Raw genomic sequence first — 16,987 nt, forward strand, 5'->3', positions numbered from 1 at the left:
ATTGGTGTATAGTTGCTTGTAGTAGTCCCTTATGTTGTTTTTTATTGCTTCATGTTTTAAAGTGTTATATTTATTCATATTATTAAACTTGATTTTTAAAAACTATAAATGTCGGACTTCCCTGGTGGCTCAGTGGTTGGGAATCCACCTGCCAAGGCAGGGGACACGGGTTCAATCCCTAGTCTGGGAAGATCCTACATACCGCAGAGCAACTAAGCCCATGTGCCACAATTACTAAGCCTGTGCTCTTGAGCCCTACTCTGCAACGGGAGAGGCCACCACAATGAGAGACCTGTACACGGCAATGAAGAGTAGCCCCCACTCGTCGCAACTAGAGAAAGCCCGCATGCAGCAGCGAAGACCCAACGCATCCAAAAATAAATATAAATAAATAAATAAACTATAAATGTAATCCATGGACATTGTTTAAAATGTTCAAAATAGCAAAAGAGAATCTAAAACAAAAAAGTAAAAGTCTCCCTCCATTCTCTTCCATGCCCAGTGCCACTCCCCAGTGGAAGCCTCTTTTGAAATATTCTATTTATATTTATTGTGATAATTTCTATTATAATTTTTAAAAACACAACTGTACCTTGATTTTTGGCTCTTCTCTAGATAGCATCTGTTGATTGCCCTTGAGGCAGGATTAGGAATTCAGCACATTTACACCACTTCCCATCTCCACACTGCTTTACCTCCTAAGCTGGTTAGTTATATGACTCTTTTTAGTTCTTCCAGTGGTTATTATTATTACTATCAATAATCTACTTAAAAATCTGCATTGATTTATCCACTTTATGCAACATTCATTAATTCCTCACTACGAAAGTTGAGGAAAGAAGTGAGCCTCTTTTTTCTACCTCTCTCTAATTTTCAATTTTAATACATACATATATACATACACACGCACAGATATATATATGTATATATATTTTAACAGTTTCAAGGTTTATAACATTTGTACTCTGTGCTTTAGCTATAAGTAAATGTTCCATATTTTATCTATGAGGTAATTCTAACTGTGCCTCTATGAACATTACTCACCAAAGCCTGATCTACAGAGAAGAAAATGTGTTCACTGTCATGATAACCTTGGACACTCTACAGAGGCTTTTCTATAAAGAAAAGACTCTAGTGGAGACACATCACTTCCTTTCAGCTTTTCTTCGCTTCTTCTGGATGAATTTCAGCTGCGCTTTTCCTTGGCTCATGCTACCTTCTTTTAAAATTTCTGTTCAGTTTTGCTAGAGTATTTCCTCAAAATTTTTCATTTAGGGTATATTATTAGTAACTGGTGGTAGGCTGAAATATGGCCTCTTAAAAGATAACCATATCCTAATTCTTAGAACCTGTAAACATTGCCTTACATGGCAAAATAGGGGTCTCTGCAGATGTCATTAAGTTAAAGATTTTGAGGTGGGGAGATTATCCAAATGAGCCCTAAATGCAATCACAGGTGCCCTTATAATAGACAGGCAGATGGAGATTTCTCACATAGACATAGAGCAGGAGGAGATATGAAGATGAAACAGAGAGAGACTTGAAGATGCTAGTCTTAAGGGCCAGAGTGATGCAGCCACAAACCAAGGTGTGCCAGCTACCATCAGAAGCTGGAAGAGACAAGGAAGGGTTTTCTCCTACAACCAGAGGGAGTGCAGCCCTGCCAATGCCTTGATTTTAGCCCAATGATACGGATTTCAGATCTGTGTCCTCCAGAATGATGAGAGAATAAATTTCATGGGTTTTTTGGCCACCAAATTTGTAGTAATTTGTTACAGCTGCCACAGGAAACTAATACAACAACATTATAATTTCTTCCATACCTAAAAATGACTGTTTAGGATGCCACCCTCTTGTCGACAGTTTGGCTAGGTATAAAAAATTCTATATTCTATACTGAAAATGATTTTTCCCCAGAACTTTGAAGAATGGGCTTTGAACAGTAGGCTTCTAGCATCCAGTATAAATAATGAGAAGAAATCTCATGTCAGTCTAAATCTTACTTTTCAGGGTACCAATTTTTCCTTGCTCTGTAAGTCTTTATATTTTTTGTTTTTATTCTTTGAGTTCTGTCCTTCCTTCCGAATGTGTCTGGATGTTGATCTTTGGTGTCTAAATCCTTCTTGACAGTCTGTGGACTATTTCAATCTGAAGACTCCTGATTTCTTCAGTTCAGGAAATGTTTCTTCTATTTTCTATTAAAACTCCTATTGGGCAGATTATGAACCTTCTAATGTATCTTCCATGTCTCTTGACTTTATTTTCTCTCTTTGTACTTTTGCTCTATATTCTGGAGGTTTCCTTTCCAAATTAACAATCTGATTCTGTCTTGCCCATTATTACACTATTCAGCTTATCCCACTGAATTTTTAATTTCACCAATCATGCTTTGAATTTCTACAAGATCTTTTTCTTGTTCTCATGACTTTTTGCATCTGAGAAACAAGTCTATTTCTGTTTTATGGATGCAGTATCCTCTTGATCTCTCTGAATGCCATTACATTTTTAAGAAAAATATTCTGACTCGTTCATTGAATTATGTCTGATTCTTCCAGGGCTAGCTGGCCCTTATTTATGACTTTAGCATCCCTCAAATGTCAAAAGGAGGTAGGCAGAAGGATGTGCATTCAGGAAACAATTTGAATCTCAGAACAGAGGGTCACATATAGTTTGGAAACTGTACCTATTTACAAAGGAATAAACATACCCCACAGTCTGAAATAATCCCATAGGTGGTTCTGTTACAAGTCCTATCCTACTCCCCACTACACACCATCCCCAGCCCCACACTCTGAGTGAGAACCAGTGGGCCGGATCAGCCATTCTCAATCCTGGTAGAACATTAGAATGAACTAGAGAACTTCTAAAAATGACCTGGGCCTGGGAACCCCCAGGTAAAGCTGGTGTGCTTTAAGGTTGTAAATAACTAGAATAGACTATCCCAAAGCTTTGCTTTTGTAACTGTGGTCCATGAACCAGAAATATCAGCATCACCTGGGAGCCTCTTAGAACTGCAGAATCTCGGGACTCACCCCAGATGTTATGAATCAGAATCTGCATTTAATCTGCTGTAATTGATAATTAAAGTTTGAGAAGCACTGCTTTATGGGAGATCATAAGACAGAGTGGTGCATTTGGGTGTGACTTCCAGAGTCTAACAGATCTGAACTTGAAGCCCAACTCTGTCACCTAACTAATTCATGAGCACATTAAAGTTAGAGCAATGTGGCTATAGAGCACTTAGCACAGTGCCTGGCTGGTGGTAGAGGCTCAATAAATGTTCTTCCCTTCCTCATCTACTTCTTCAAATATTCTTTCCCAGGTGTGAGATTCTTCAACAGGAATGTTTCTTCTATGCCTCCATTTCTCTCCAGTCTGTAAAAGCATGTGATTAATTACACTCTTTGATCTTTCCCTTCTCTGGTACTATCAGAGCTGTACCATCAAGTCACTCTCTCTAGCACTGTCTTAAGTGATGGCTTCTGGTCTCCCTTATAAAATTTAATAGCAAAATGCTTTTGGTATGCAATCTTCTTTGAAGTCGACCCAATCTATATTCCAAAGTTAAAAAGATGTTCTGCACTGTGGCTCTTTCTTACATGAACCTAGATTGTCAGTTAAAAAGACAGCTCTGTTCTCTGCTCTGCTAGTTCCATTTTCCCTGGTTCCATTGGGAGATTCCTGGAGAAGCATGGGAAATCGATTCTTCGACAGCAGATGAGGACACCATCCTGTGGCTGTGATTCACATTGGGGGCACCTCTGATTCACTGCCAACTTCATGGAGTGCTCCACGGGATTTTCTAAGTTGTCCTCACTACTCAACCCCCACCATCACCACCCAAAGCCTAGGTTAGAGGCAGAGATGTCTATCTCTGCTCTACAAATGCGGAAACAAATGCAGAGAGGCAGAGACACTTTCCAAAGAACACACACACACACAGTCTTGATCCTATGTCTTCTTAACCAGATTCAGGATCCCAAGAAAACTAGAGGAAATCCTGCCTCCAGCAGCTGCTAACCATCAAGTCTGGAGATAATTAACCAGCCAGCATCCCCCCTCCAAAGATTCAGGCACTTTAGGAATCACCATCTGCAGTTGATTAAAGTAAACCATTAGGTGGCCTTTCCTAAAAAAAGCTATTGCTCTCTCTCCCTCTCTCCTGCCTGTCTCTCTCTCTCTCCCTCTCTCTGCTGTACCTCTCCACTCTACCTCAGGGGACACTCCCTTTCCACACCCATGCACCTGAGAACTTGGCTCACACAGGGGTGCGAGATCACTTGTGATAACTGCCCAGAGATGCTGAAAATGTTCATGCACGTGTGTGCTCATCTCAGGCCCACTCTCTGTCTACTTCTGTCTCTGTCTGTCTCTCTCTCATATACACACAGAGAAATACCCTAGAACTTCTCTCAACAGCTCTTGGATGGGACTAGAGGGCTTCCCTGTTAGCAGAAGTGAAACTAGGAAAAGCCATTGCACCACTGTGTTGAAGCCGCGTTCCTAAGACTTTCATGGTCACACACACACACTCCTGGGGGTCTTGTCAAATAAACGTCAGATTCTGATTCAGTAGGTCTGGAGGGGCGGAGCTCTGAGATTCCGCATTTTGAATAAGCTCCCTGGTGATGCTGAAGCTGCCAGTCCATGGGTCACACTTCGAATGGCAAGAGATTAAAATGACTGCCCCATCTTGTGGGAGTCTTTGGGGACTACTGGAGGAGGCAGAAGTAGCCAGAAAGGGAGGGGTGCTGTCTGCTGAGGATGGACACCCAGAATCGTGTCCTCTCACGATTCTGCTGCTATGTCTGATCGATTCAGAAGATGGTTACTCAAGGAATGACATTAATTTGACTGCATATATTACAGTGCAAATCCATTGCCAAGAAAAAATCAGAAGATCAGAGGAGAAGAGCACAAAATTTAGAGCATAGGGGAGTGAGGCATGGGATTTCTTTCTCTTAAAACATCTTTTTAGAGGTAAATTGGTCTATCTCCTTGCGTAGCAAGTTAGTGCCAAGTATCACCAGTCTTGGAGGTATTCAATTTCTTTAACCCAATAAGCCTGCCACGTGAACCTATTGTAACGAACAATTGAAAATCTTAAGAGGTACAAACTACTAGGTATAAAATAAGCTACAAAGATATATTGTACCACATAGGGAATATAGCCAATATTTTTATGACTATACATGGAGTATAACCTTTAAAAACTGTGAGTCACTATATTGTACACCTGTGACATATCATACTGTACAGCAACTATACTTCAGTAAAAATGATGATAATGAAAAATAAAACTCTGAATAAACTTCACGAGCAAAGATGTTCATCAAACCATACTTATGATCATGAAGAAACAGAGACAGCGTAAATGCCCAGTTTTAATGTATCTGCTAAGTCCGTGACCACTCCTCCAGCTGCTTCTCAGCTTCCAAATTTTGCTGCTGTTGCCTCCTCTCTTTTGCTATTTATGCATTTATGCTTTAAAAAATCCAATACGTTGTTTCAAATGTTACCAGATAACCATCAACTTTGCCTGGAAAAGGAGTGAAAAGAAATATTGCAAAATGTTAACACAGGGTAAAGTTCCATTTTTCCATTTCTTTCTACTTTTCTATAATGAGCAGGTGTTAGTATTTTGGAGGACAATACGTATTGAATTTTAATTTTGATTTTTTTGTTGTTGAACGTAAATATTTTCCACCATTTTATTACTTTAATGGTTGTATCACATAGTTCACCAAGTGGATGTTTTGTAAGCTCCTCAAACATTTCTGAGATATAACTCACACACCATACAACTCACTCATTAAAAGTGTACAAATACAACATGATGGTTTTTAGTATATTCACAGATGTGTGCAACCAACACCACAGTCAATTTGAGAACATTTTCATCATATCAAAAAAAAAAAAAAAGTTGTACACTTAAGCTATCACTCTCCAACCCCTACTTTCAGCCCTAAACAGCCACAAATCTCCTACCTCTCTATAGATTTGCCTATCCTGGACTGGAATCCTATAATACGTGCTCTTTTGTGACCGGCTTCTCTCATGTAGCATAATGTTTTTCAAGGTACATCCATGTTGTAGCATGAATTGGCACTTCATTTCTTTTTATGGCTGAATAATATTTCATTGTATAGATGTATCTTATTTTGTTTATTCACTCATCAATTAAAAGACATCTGGGTTGTTTCTACCTTTTTGTTATGAATAATGACGCAATAAACATTCATATACAAGTTTTCACATGGACGTATGTTTTCACTTCTCTTGGGTATACACCTAGGAAGAGAACTGCGGGGTCATACGGTAACTCTATGTTTAACTACTTGAGGAAGTGTCAGAATGTCTTCCAAAATGACTGCACAATTTTACATTCCCACTGGTAACGTATGAGAGTCCTATTTCTCCACACTCTCACCGACGCTTGTTATTATCTGTCTTTTTGGTTACAGAGCCATCCTAGGGGGCTCAGACTCGTGGTTGAGATTTTCATTCTCCCGGTGGCTAATCACACTGACCATCTTTTCAGGCGCTTATTGGCCATTTGTATATCTTTTGGGGGGGAAACGTCTATTCGAGTCCTTTGCCTACTTTTGATTTGGATCTTCTTATTATGGAGTTGTGTTTCCTCCTGCTTTGACTTTGTTATTTTCCACTCCACATTTTTTGTAGACATTCCTTTGATCTTTTGACAAATCCGTCATGCTGGGTCAACTTTTCACATGCTTTCCAGGTATTTTTCGTTAAGAATATCCTCCAGGCAGGAACTAATTGTCGAGGACATTTGTCTGGTAATCGCTGTTGTTTTGACGGCCCGGCATCTGGAACCCCTCCCCCATGCTTGTGAATTTACCGTCCTATGAGTCATGATAGGAAGCACAGCCCTCCTCCCACTGTGGAGCCACGAAGGCTAGATGTGTGTTTTCCCACCCTCCCCAGTCGCAAGGACAGGAGTACATGGTTTGGACTCGGCCAATCAGATGCAACTGCCCCAGCCGTGAGCCAGGATCTGATGATGAAAAACAGTAGGGTCAACAGGAAAAGCATTCCAGGGGTGGCAGGATCTGTGTCTGCGGCAGTCAGTGTTGGGGGAGGGGCGGGCAGCAGGAGAAGCAGAGCCAGCAGTAACGCGTGCTCGCGCGCTCAGCATCCTGCGGTGGTGATGGTGGTGGGGTAGGAGGAACGCCAGCTGAAGCTTTGTGTTTCCCAGCAGATGTGACAACAGTATCTTCCCCAGCCTGGTTCTGGGCTGCAATTTGGCTGTGAAACTGAGCCCTGCTAGTCTTCTCTGTTCTGGCCTATTTTCTAAGCTCATAAGTCTCTTTTTGGTTTAAATTAGTAAAATGGCTTTCCGCTGCTGCAACTAAAAAGCTTGACTAGCCAAAGATGATGTTCCTCTTCCTGTGACATGCCTCTTTTATAACTGACTCCCGGGCAACAGGACATTTAGACTGTAACGAGACGACAGCATGCTGGGATCGGATGAAGAGTGAGAAGCTTAAATAGATGGTGTGCCTTACTGCTCCCCAGCAAAACACCCTAGCTGTCAAAGCAACCCCTGCAGGCAACAAAGCATTCAACACAGGTGGGAGAGATGCACTGTTTTACAAAATGAAGGCAGAGAAGCAAAAGAAAGTCTGGCTAAAGTGGTACAAAGTCCTGATTTATAAACTTAAAATATGACCTTTATCGTACCAGGAAATAACCAGCACCATGCATGGCCTGGTTAACCAAATTCTGGTATCACTTGAGTACATTAGAGGTAAAACTCGTTTCCATGACTCTCAGAGTCTGCTTTTTATACTGACTCTGGTAGCCAGTCTCCAAGATGGTCCCTAAGGATCCTAACCTCTTGATAGTCAAGCCCTTCTGTAGTCTCTTCCCAAATGAATCAGCTGGTCTGGGTGAAGACCAGAACACAGCAGAAGTAACAATGTGTGACATCCAAGACTAGGACATAAAAGGCACAGCAGCTTCCTCCTTGGCCTTTCGGATCATTCACTCGGGAAAGCCAGACACCACGTCAGGAGCACGCTCTAGCAGCCCTGTGGAGAGGCCCACATGGAGAGGAACTGAGGCTCCCGCAAACAGCTGGCACCCACTTTCCAGTCGTGAGCGTGAGCCACCTTGAAAGTGGATCCTCCAGCATCAGATGAGCCTTCAGACGACGGTGGCCCTGGCTGACACCTGACTGCAACCTTGGGAGAGACCCTGAGTGAGGACTGCCCAGCCAACCTGCTCCCGACTTCCTGATCCAGAGAAACCACAAGAGTTATGAAATAATTATTGCTGATCTAACGTCTAAGCGTTGGGTGATTTGCTGTGCAGCAGTAGATAAGCAAGACATCCACTGATAGTGCATACACTTCCTCTTTATTTTGAGAACCCAGCAAATCCCACTGTGTGGGCAATGGAGACACGCCAAAAACCCCTCCCGGAGCCATCTGCATAGCTCAGAACACGGTTTTTCCAGAGTGGTGGATCCCTCCACAGAACTGGCATTTTCCTGCCCAATGTGAAAGTTTTAAAATAAAATCTGACCTTTTCCCATATATGGGTTGCTGGAGATGTTCCGGGGGTGGGGGAGGTTTCTCTTTTTGAAAGGGCTGGGGTATGCAGAGTGCTTCCTGGTTATTGCTGGAGCTGAGGGATGCCATGAAAAGAGACAGCTACAGGGAGACAGAGTACATGCCAAGTGTCAGGGCCACAGATTAACAGGTCAGGATCTCAGGCCTGGCCAGGGCACAAGTGGCCCCAGACATCCAGACAGCACCATGAATCTCTCTCTCAAGGGCCCTGAATCTGCTCCAATTTTTAAGACGCAGCAATCTAATAAAATCCTTGCATAGCCCATTACTGCACACCACAAGCCTTTGTTGTCCAAGCTCTTAGATTATTTACACTGAAACAACTCCTCATCCCCAGCCTGAAGAAGCCTCGTTACCCAGAAAAATATATTTATAAAACTTCTAACCTCTGCCAACACTACCCTTAGAAAAATGTCAACAATGATTAAGCATGTCTTATTCTGCACTCAAATAGCTGTGCAAATTGGCAGGCAAACTGTAATTAACAATCAAATCAGTCAACAAATATGTATTTTGTTTTTAGAAATGGACCAGTTTAGCAATGCTCTAGAACTAGCAAAGCATCCTCTTTTGCCCAACAACCGCACCCCAGCCACCCCATACACACACCTAACGCTTTGTGATTGTTTGCAAAATAAACAGGACACAATTTTTTGCATCCAGTGTTGAGATTCTAACAAGGACTGGGTGTGATGGTATCCTTTGGATATGCACCATAAAGTTGGATTTTGCCTGCTCCAGGACCCTTGCCTGTCCCACCGTACTCACAGGTGCTGCTCTCAGGGTCCCTCTTAGCAGGCCAGCAGGTGGCACGGCTCCAACCTTTCCTTCCAAGACCGGCCGCTACAAACGGGTGTGGCTGTCTCACTTACCTCCTTCTCACTCTGGCCCTTTCTGACATCTGGTCATCTTGCTCAGACTCAGGTCCTCGACACCTCAATAATCTTCCAAGCATCAGCCAGGGGTCTTAGGCATCAGCCCCTTTCTTCCTGAGAAGGAAAAGGCTTCTGAACTCTCCAAAGCTGCTAAGCCTTCAGCAAGCATCCCCGAAATGCCTTCTGTGGTGAATCTGTCCAATGAGATCCTTTGGAAGTTAAACAACAAGTTCACGTCAGCCAAGTCAACTCTATGCATGTTCACCCCGGCAGCTGCAATAACATGAGGACCATTCAGGACCTGGGTCACAGCTCCACTCCCTAAATACAGTGTCTGCTCTCACCCCTAGGACGCTGACCAGGTCACTCCAGCCCTCTCATCTCCATCCAGAAGGTGAGTCTAGGTCAACCCAGCAGATGCCAGTTCACAGAAGGCTGAGAAACCAATTCACCGGGAGCCAGTTAGCAGAACTCAACTTGCCAAGCAAACCTTTCACCAAATTTATCTAATTTACTTATGGAATGTTCAACAGGAATGTTCAGCATCACTCATGGGAATGTTAGATCTTGGTACCTGATGACGAAGACATAGAAACGTATATTCCAATGGCAACAGCCAAACATGAGCTTTTCCACTGAAAATCTGTAGCTGTTACTGATACGCTGGGTAAGACTGTTTAGGTTCATGTCAAGTTCTTTCACTCTCGAATTTTGAATCTGAATTATCATTCGTTGGGTGGATTCATCCCCAGAACTGTTTAGACTCGAGGCACCCAGAACACACGTCCTCACACCTCATCTCTGTGGGATCGGCCTCTCCAGCACCTGTGCTCCGTTATGGGGGGTCTTGGCCATAGCGGTCCAACACAGCCGGCTCTGGGAGGGTGGGGCGCGGTGGTCTCCACTGACAGGTGAGAGAACTCCCAAGATGCTGGGCCATAGCTGGACCCTGTCTGCCAGCTGCCAGGGCTAATGCCTCACCCTTTCAGGGCACAGGCGCCGAAGGGCATGGCAGCCTACAAGCGCCCTCCCTTGCCACCTTCCACTAGAGAGGCTAGCTGGTAAGTACTTGCTCTCCCTGCTGCCCTTTCGTCCTGGGGTGGCCGTGCAAGCAGCCCTGCTGTCAGTAGATGACTACACAGAGCGCTGTCAAGTGCGATCTGAACAGCAGTATGACCGGGACGGCGGCACTGAGAGCGGTCCCCCCGGACACGGGAAGAGGCGGGGTGCACTGTCTGCAGAGAACCTCAAACGCCGATGGAACTGACTAAAAGTCATTGTGCCTTTTCCTCTCACCAGGCATTGGTGAGACGGAACAAAGTCAATGACACGATTACTCTCACAGCTGGGGCACATCGCTCCCCCTGTTACCCGCACATCCCCCTCCAACCTGGAAGGGCTCCTGAACTAGTAGAGATGAATCCACACACACGTTAAGGGCAGAGTCTGTTCGAGATGCTAAGATGGAAGAACACGTCAGGCTGTGCCAATCATGCTCAGGGAGAGTGCTGATTTCCCCTCCAGTAAGCCCCGCGTCTTTACTAAAGAGCCTCATTAGTGAGTGCAGTGACCTGGGTCCTGCTGTCATTTCCTGAAAGCATCAGTGTTTAGACATTCAGGGCCCAGGGGAACATGTTCCCTTCTCGTGGCTGTGCTAAAGCAGCAGCTAAGAGAAGGAGGCTCTGCTTCCGGTCAGATGCTTGCTGCTGTCTGCCATGCCTTCAGCCTCACCTCTGACCCAGATGCTCTCCCTTCTCCCAGGCTCAGGACCAGGAAAGCTTCCAGGACCACTGTCCCCTGGCTCCCTCAGCAACCCTCATGTGCACAGCTGATCAGACACCTTCAGGCAGGGAGGCCCAGTGGACAAGTCCCAAACTAGGATTCAGGAGACCTGGGCTCTACTGACCTACTGTACTGGTCTACTGGTCAGCTGTGTGACCTTGGTTAAGTCACTCTACCTTTCTGAGCCTCATTTCCCTGACACTAAAACCAGAGGGCCGTACTGGATCATCTCTAGGTTTTTCTCACTCTGACATTCTCCCCCCGTCCCTCCCCACTCTTTCCTTCTCTCTCATATATCTGTCTGTGTGTGTTTTACAAAAACCATAACATCGTGTTGCTCTAAATTTTTAAACACGCTTTAAAATTTTGAAGAAATAATATATTAGTTACATACCTTCCATTGATTTTTAAAAATGATTCCCTTTCTCTTTACATCAGGCTTGGAAAGCGCATCTTCAGTGGCACAGAGAAGGATTTGTAACTTCCTAACTACTTCGCTCTTAATTTAATCCATTTTGGATCTCAGTAGCTTTAGCTCATTTCATGAGCCAACGTGGATAATTAAGGCAGAAGTCGTGCTACCTCCTGGAGTTATTTTCAGTGACACGGCTTCTTATTTTGCCAAATGAAATGCCATTACTTGCCCAAACTGTTGGACACCTAGCATGCGCTTGAAGCAGATGCCACTGCTGATGCCCCGTGGACGCTGAGTCAAGCCCTAGGGCTGAGCATAGATGGACGCTGCACCAACTACAGCAGCAACACTCCAGGGCGATCCAGTCCTCACCAGCTGCCAGAAGGACCCCACCCAGGGCGGAGCAGAGGGCACTTCAAGGAAAGCAGAGGCAGAACCCTGGGGAAAGAAGGGGGAAGATAAGGACCCAGCGCCTAGACTAACAGCAGAGCAGTCCCGGCCACCCAGAAGGGTCCATGCTGCTTATTTGGAAAATGCATTATTTTCCAGGTACTAAAGCCCAGCAGGGGACTTTATGTCCAGCAGTGCAATGGCCTGAAGCGGGCATGACAGGCACCTCACATCCAGTCAAAGTAGTGATCTGAGCTGATACGGCAAGTCCCCTTCCTGCACCAAACACATATAAATGCTAGGGAAAACCCTGAAAATTAAATTTCTGAACATGAAACCAAGATCAGAAGCCAAATAAATCTGTAGATGCCTGAATGAAGAGGAGATTCAGTAACGACCAGGGGCTGAACCTATCCCGCCTATGCCTTAGAGGCTGAGTTGTTGTTTGCATGTGTCTGTGTGTGTGTCTGTGAGTGTGTGACTTATCAAAAATTATGTTGAACTGAATATGCAGTCTTGTGTCCTTTTAAAAATTAAATGTTTAAGGAATTTTAAGAAGTTTTAAGGAATTTTAAGAAATTTAAGAAGTAATTTACATATAGTAAAATTCATTCTTTTAAATACTATGAGTTTTGACAAATGCAGTCACGTAACCACTATGCCAATCAAGGCATAAGACAGTTTCATCACCCCCTAAAATCCCCTCAGCCCTTTATAGTCAACCTCTTCCACCACCTCCTGTCCCTGGAAACCACTGATCTATCTCTGTCCCAATAGTTTTGCCTTTTCCAGAATTCCATATAAATGGAATCAAACAGTCTTTCGAGAGGCTGCAGTTTTAATTGTCACCTATGGAGGGATTTAAAAGCTGCAGTCTTACAAATAGCAGAGATATTGGAACTAAGCTCCTTAAATGAAGCCAGGAGTCAAGAAAGGGCTTCTCTATTTGGGAAATGGGATTTAAAAAACTCTGCTTGCTGACCCAAACATCAGGCACAAAAGTGGGCCACTTAACTTGCCCTGTGATGAAAGTGGTCACCCAATAGACCACCCAATAGTCTAAACCTCTAGACTGTGTGGTATGGAGATATGGACAGCTATTTTCATACAATCAACATGAAGCGAATGTCCTGAGCCTAGAAACTCATATAAAAGCTGGTCCAAAAATTGTTTATCCTTCACACACAGCAGAGGTAATCTCAATACCACACCACAGGAGCATTTTCACAATTGACACATGCATAGGACCCCCACAGAAAACAATTCCTCACCCACAAAATTACAAAGTGTGCAAGAAAGTCTATGAGTAATAATCAGCAAGTACATTAAACAAACACAAGTAAAAAGCTAAAAATTATACAGAAATTTGAAAGGGTCTTCAAAATAGGTGTGCCTGCAGAATGCAAAGAAATTCAAAATGATTAGATTTATAAGGCAAAAACCAGATTATTATAAAATATAAATAGAAGGATTGGGAAAGTACCAAATAGAAAATTGCAGAATTGAACAATATAACAAATGATTTTTAAATATCAATGATCAGGGCTTCCCCCATGGCACAGTGGTTAAGAATCTGCCTGACAATGCAGGGGACACATGTTCGATCCCTGGGCCAGGAAGATCCCACATGCCACAAAGCAACTAAGCCCATGCACCACAACTACTGAGCCCGCATGCTGCAACTACTGAAGCCCACACACCTAGAGCCCGTGCTGCACAACAAGAGAAGCCACTGCACTGAGAAGCCTGCGCACTGCAACAAAGAGTAGCCCCTGCTCTCCGCAACTACTGAAAACCCACATGCAGCAATGAAGACCCAACACAGCCAATAAATAAAAAATAAAATAAATACATAAAAAAATAAAAAATAAAATAAAAATAAAAATCAATGATCAGGTTAAACAATTACAAGATACAACTGAAGGAGGAATTAGTGAATAGGACAACAAATCTAAGGAAATCACAGAGCTATAAAATATGAGAGAAGAATTAAGAGTTACAGACATTGAGAAGCCACAATATATATCTAATAGGAATTCCAAAAGAAAAGAATACACAGACTGGAAAAGAGATGATATTTTAAAAAATAATAGCCGAGATTTCTCCAGAATTTAGGAGAGATATGTGGCCTTACATTGAATAAGCACATTAAACCCCAAGCAGGATAAATAAACATAAATGCACATCTACTAAGAAAAAAATCATAAAAGCTAGTTTAGCAAAATTATAGATACCTGCAAAAGAATGGCTATTAGATAAGTAACAGAGTTTCCATCATCATAGACATCATAGGACAATGGAATCATATCTTCAAAGTACTGAGAAAAAATATCTCCCAAGGGGATTCCAGTGTGCAAAATTCCCCTTTCCTCTCTCAATATGTTTAGATTTAAGGGTATCAATGCACTTAAGGGTATCAGTTTACAGTGCAAACAAATTCTCATTTATTTTAACATGTCCTTTTGAGGAAATGACCAAAGAGAATCACTCCTGTGAGGTGTAGAATTTGGTAAAATGGGGCTTACTAAATCCAAATACCTTGGGGCAGTGAATCACTCCTAGAATTCTATACCCAATTAAACAGTCATTTAAGAATGAGGCAAAATAAATACTTTTAAAAAGATTTACTGAAACAGTTTAAACCCAGATATTCCTCCCTGAAAGAACCAGAACTAGTAAACAATTTAATTCAGAAAAAAAAAGAAAAAAGAAAATGAGCCCAGAAAAAAGAACAGCAAAAAATTTTAATTTAAAAGGTAAGGATAAGCAAAGAAATCATAAAGATCTAAATAAGTACTGAATCATCATCATCATTTTGAGGAGGTTTAATAACATGGGAGTAACAGGAAATAGTAACAAAGTAACAGGCGGATAACAGGAAATAGTGATAGGAAGATAAATGGGGGAAGACAGAATTATAGCTAATAAAATCCCTAATTTTATTCAGGAGGAGGACAAAGATATTAACCTCAGGCTTTGTTAGAAAAATATAGAGTGAAGTATGTCTACTAAAAACTAGGAAAACACTAAAAGACCAGAAATAGAATGCATAACTACCAAATCATTAGAGGGAAAATGAGTGATGAAAAACCAATCAATTTCACAGAAAGCAGGAAAAAGTTAAGGCAACGACATGATATATGGAAAATGCAAAACAACATTATATATATATCGCTCTCTCCAAATAATCACAGTAATCACACAAATTAGAAAAGAGTTAATCTTGCCTATTAAAAGACAGACACTCAGACTACACTTTAAATATCCAAATAAACACAGCTTATAAAAAGTGCACCAAACATAATGACACAGCTGGAAAATAATTAGAAAAAGATATACCAGGTGAAACAAAACCTTGGTTACAATTTATTGGAAAAATTAACTTAAACAGTTAACAATAAAGTAGATTACTAACTCGGATAAACAGAACCTCCAGAGGCAGGATCAGAGTAGGTGATTCAGCAACAATGTCATCAAGAATCTGATGGCTTCCCATCTCTTCTCTCTTTCACAGTATCGCCTTCATTCTAAGGCTGGCTTCCCTCTGGGAGCAAAATGGCTGCAAGATTTCTAGCTTTCATCTCACATTTCCCACTAAGAAAAGCCAATGCAATTATAAAGAACAACAAGAGGGTAAGGGACATGACTTAGCCAACAGGCTATAAAGACTTATTATAAAGCTTTAATAATGAAAATAGGATAGTATTTGTACAGCAATGAAACATAGATCAAATTAACTGCCGGGAGAGCGTAGAAACTACATCTATATGGTGTTGGGACAATGACTTTCCGTGTAAAAGAATAAAATTAGGTTTCTATCTCATAATGTGTACCAAAATAAATTTCAGATAAATTAAGATCTAAATATTTAAAATATCATAACAAGTGACAGATCAGAAATTATTTGAAATATATAACAGCCAAAAGTAGTTTCCAGAGTACATAAAGACCTTCTACAACTCAACGAGAAAAAGATATTCAGCTCAATAGAAAGCAGGGTAAGAGAATGAAGGGGAAATCACAGAACAGGAAACTCAGAGGGCCAATGAACATCTGAAAAGATGCTCAACTTCCCAAGCACTTATGGAAAACAAATTAAAACATTATGATACCATTTCACTCCCCATGCTTTGGAAAAAATTCAAACGTCTAATACTAATCTTTTTGAGGATGCCAGGGAATAGGAACATATACGCTGCATGTCAAGGGATAAACTAGCATGGCCATTTGGAGGACAGCTTTGCAGTTTTAATTTAAATTGGAAAATACACATATTACATGATCTAGCAAATTCCCAAGTTAAACCCTAGAAAAAATCTTCCATGTGAGCAGTGACAGCTTAGTGCTGTTGTAATAATGAAAAAAAAAGTAAACACCCTAAATTTCCACCAAGAAAATAATGAATAATTTAAAAGTAGTATATGTGAATTAGCAGCAGTTAAAATGAACTAAATCTGTAAGTTTCAACATGAACAGATCCCCAAAACCCTACACTGTGTGAAAAAAGACAAAGGGGCAGAAAGATGTATATAGCTGATATAATTTCTTTATATTATTATATAATATTTTTAAAATACAGAAGACAATATTTTACATCGCTTATGGGCATATACGTATGTTATAAACATTTCTGAGGTGGACAAAAAGGAACATATCAAATTTAGGACAATAATTTCCTTGGGAAGGGTAAGGAAGGAAATAGGATTGGATAATGATAAAAGTGGGAGTCCATCTCATCAGGGATTTTTCTCTTTAAAGCTCCCTGTGGGAGTAGCCTGAGGCTGGGGCTTCACACCTGACACTGCTTGGCTGCGTTTGCTCCTCTGACCTGCTTCTCCCTCTCTTCCCAGTTTAATAAGCCTCATGCACACGAATCCTCATCTGGGATCTGCTTCTAGGACAGTGACAATTGGCATCAGGTCCCT

At 41.9% G+C, this 16,987-nt stretch overlaps 1 long non-coding RNA gene across 1 annotated transcript; it reads right to left on the bottom strand.

Moving 5' to 3' along the window:
* Window positions 1-5,406: 5,406 nt before the first annotated feature.
* LOC130856121 (uncharacterized) lies at window positions 5,407-9,676 on the bottom strand. Its single transcript, XR_009054439.1, has 3 exons — window positions 9,473-9,676; window positions 8,554-8,681; window positions 5,407-5,539 (listed from the first exon to the last, which is right to left on the bottom strand). It is a non-coding gene; the product is annotated as an uncharacterized LOC130856121 (long non-coding RNA).
* Between the last annotated feature and the right edge of the window lie 7,311 nt (window positions 9,677-16,987).

This window comes from Hippopotamus amphibius, chromosome 6 (assembly GCF_030028045.1).
Source record: "Hippopotamus amphibius kiboko isolate mHipAmp2 chromosome 6, mHipAmp2.hap2, whole genome shotgun sequence".
Classification (NCBI taxonomy): Eukaryota; Metazoa; Chordata; class Mammalia; order Artiodactyla; family Hippopotamidae; genus Hippopotamus; species Hippopotamus amphibius.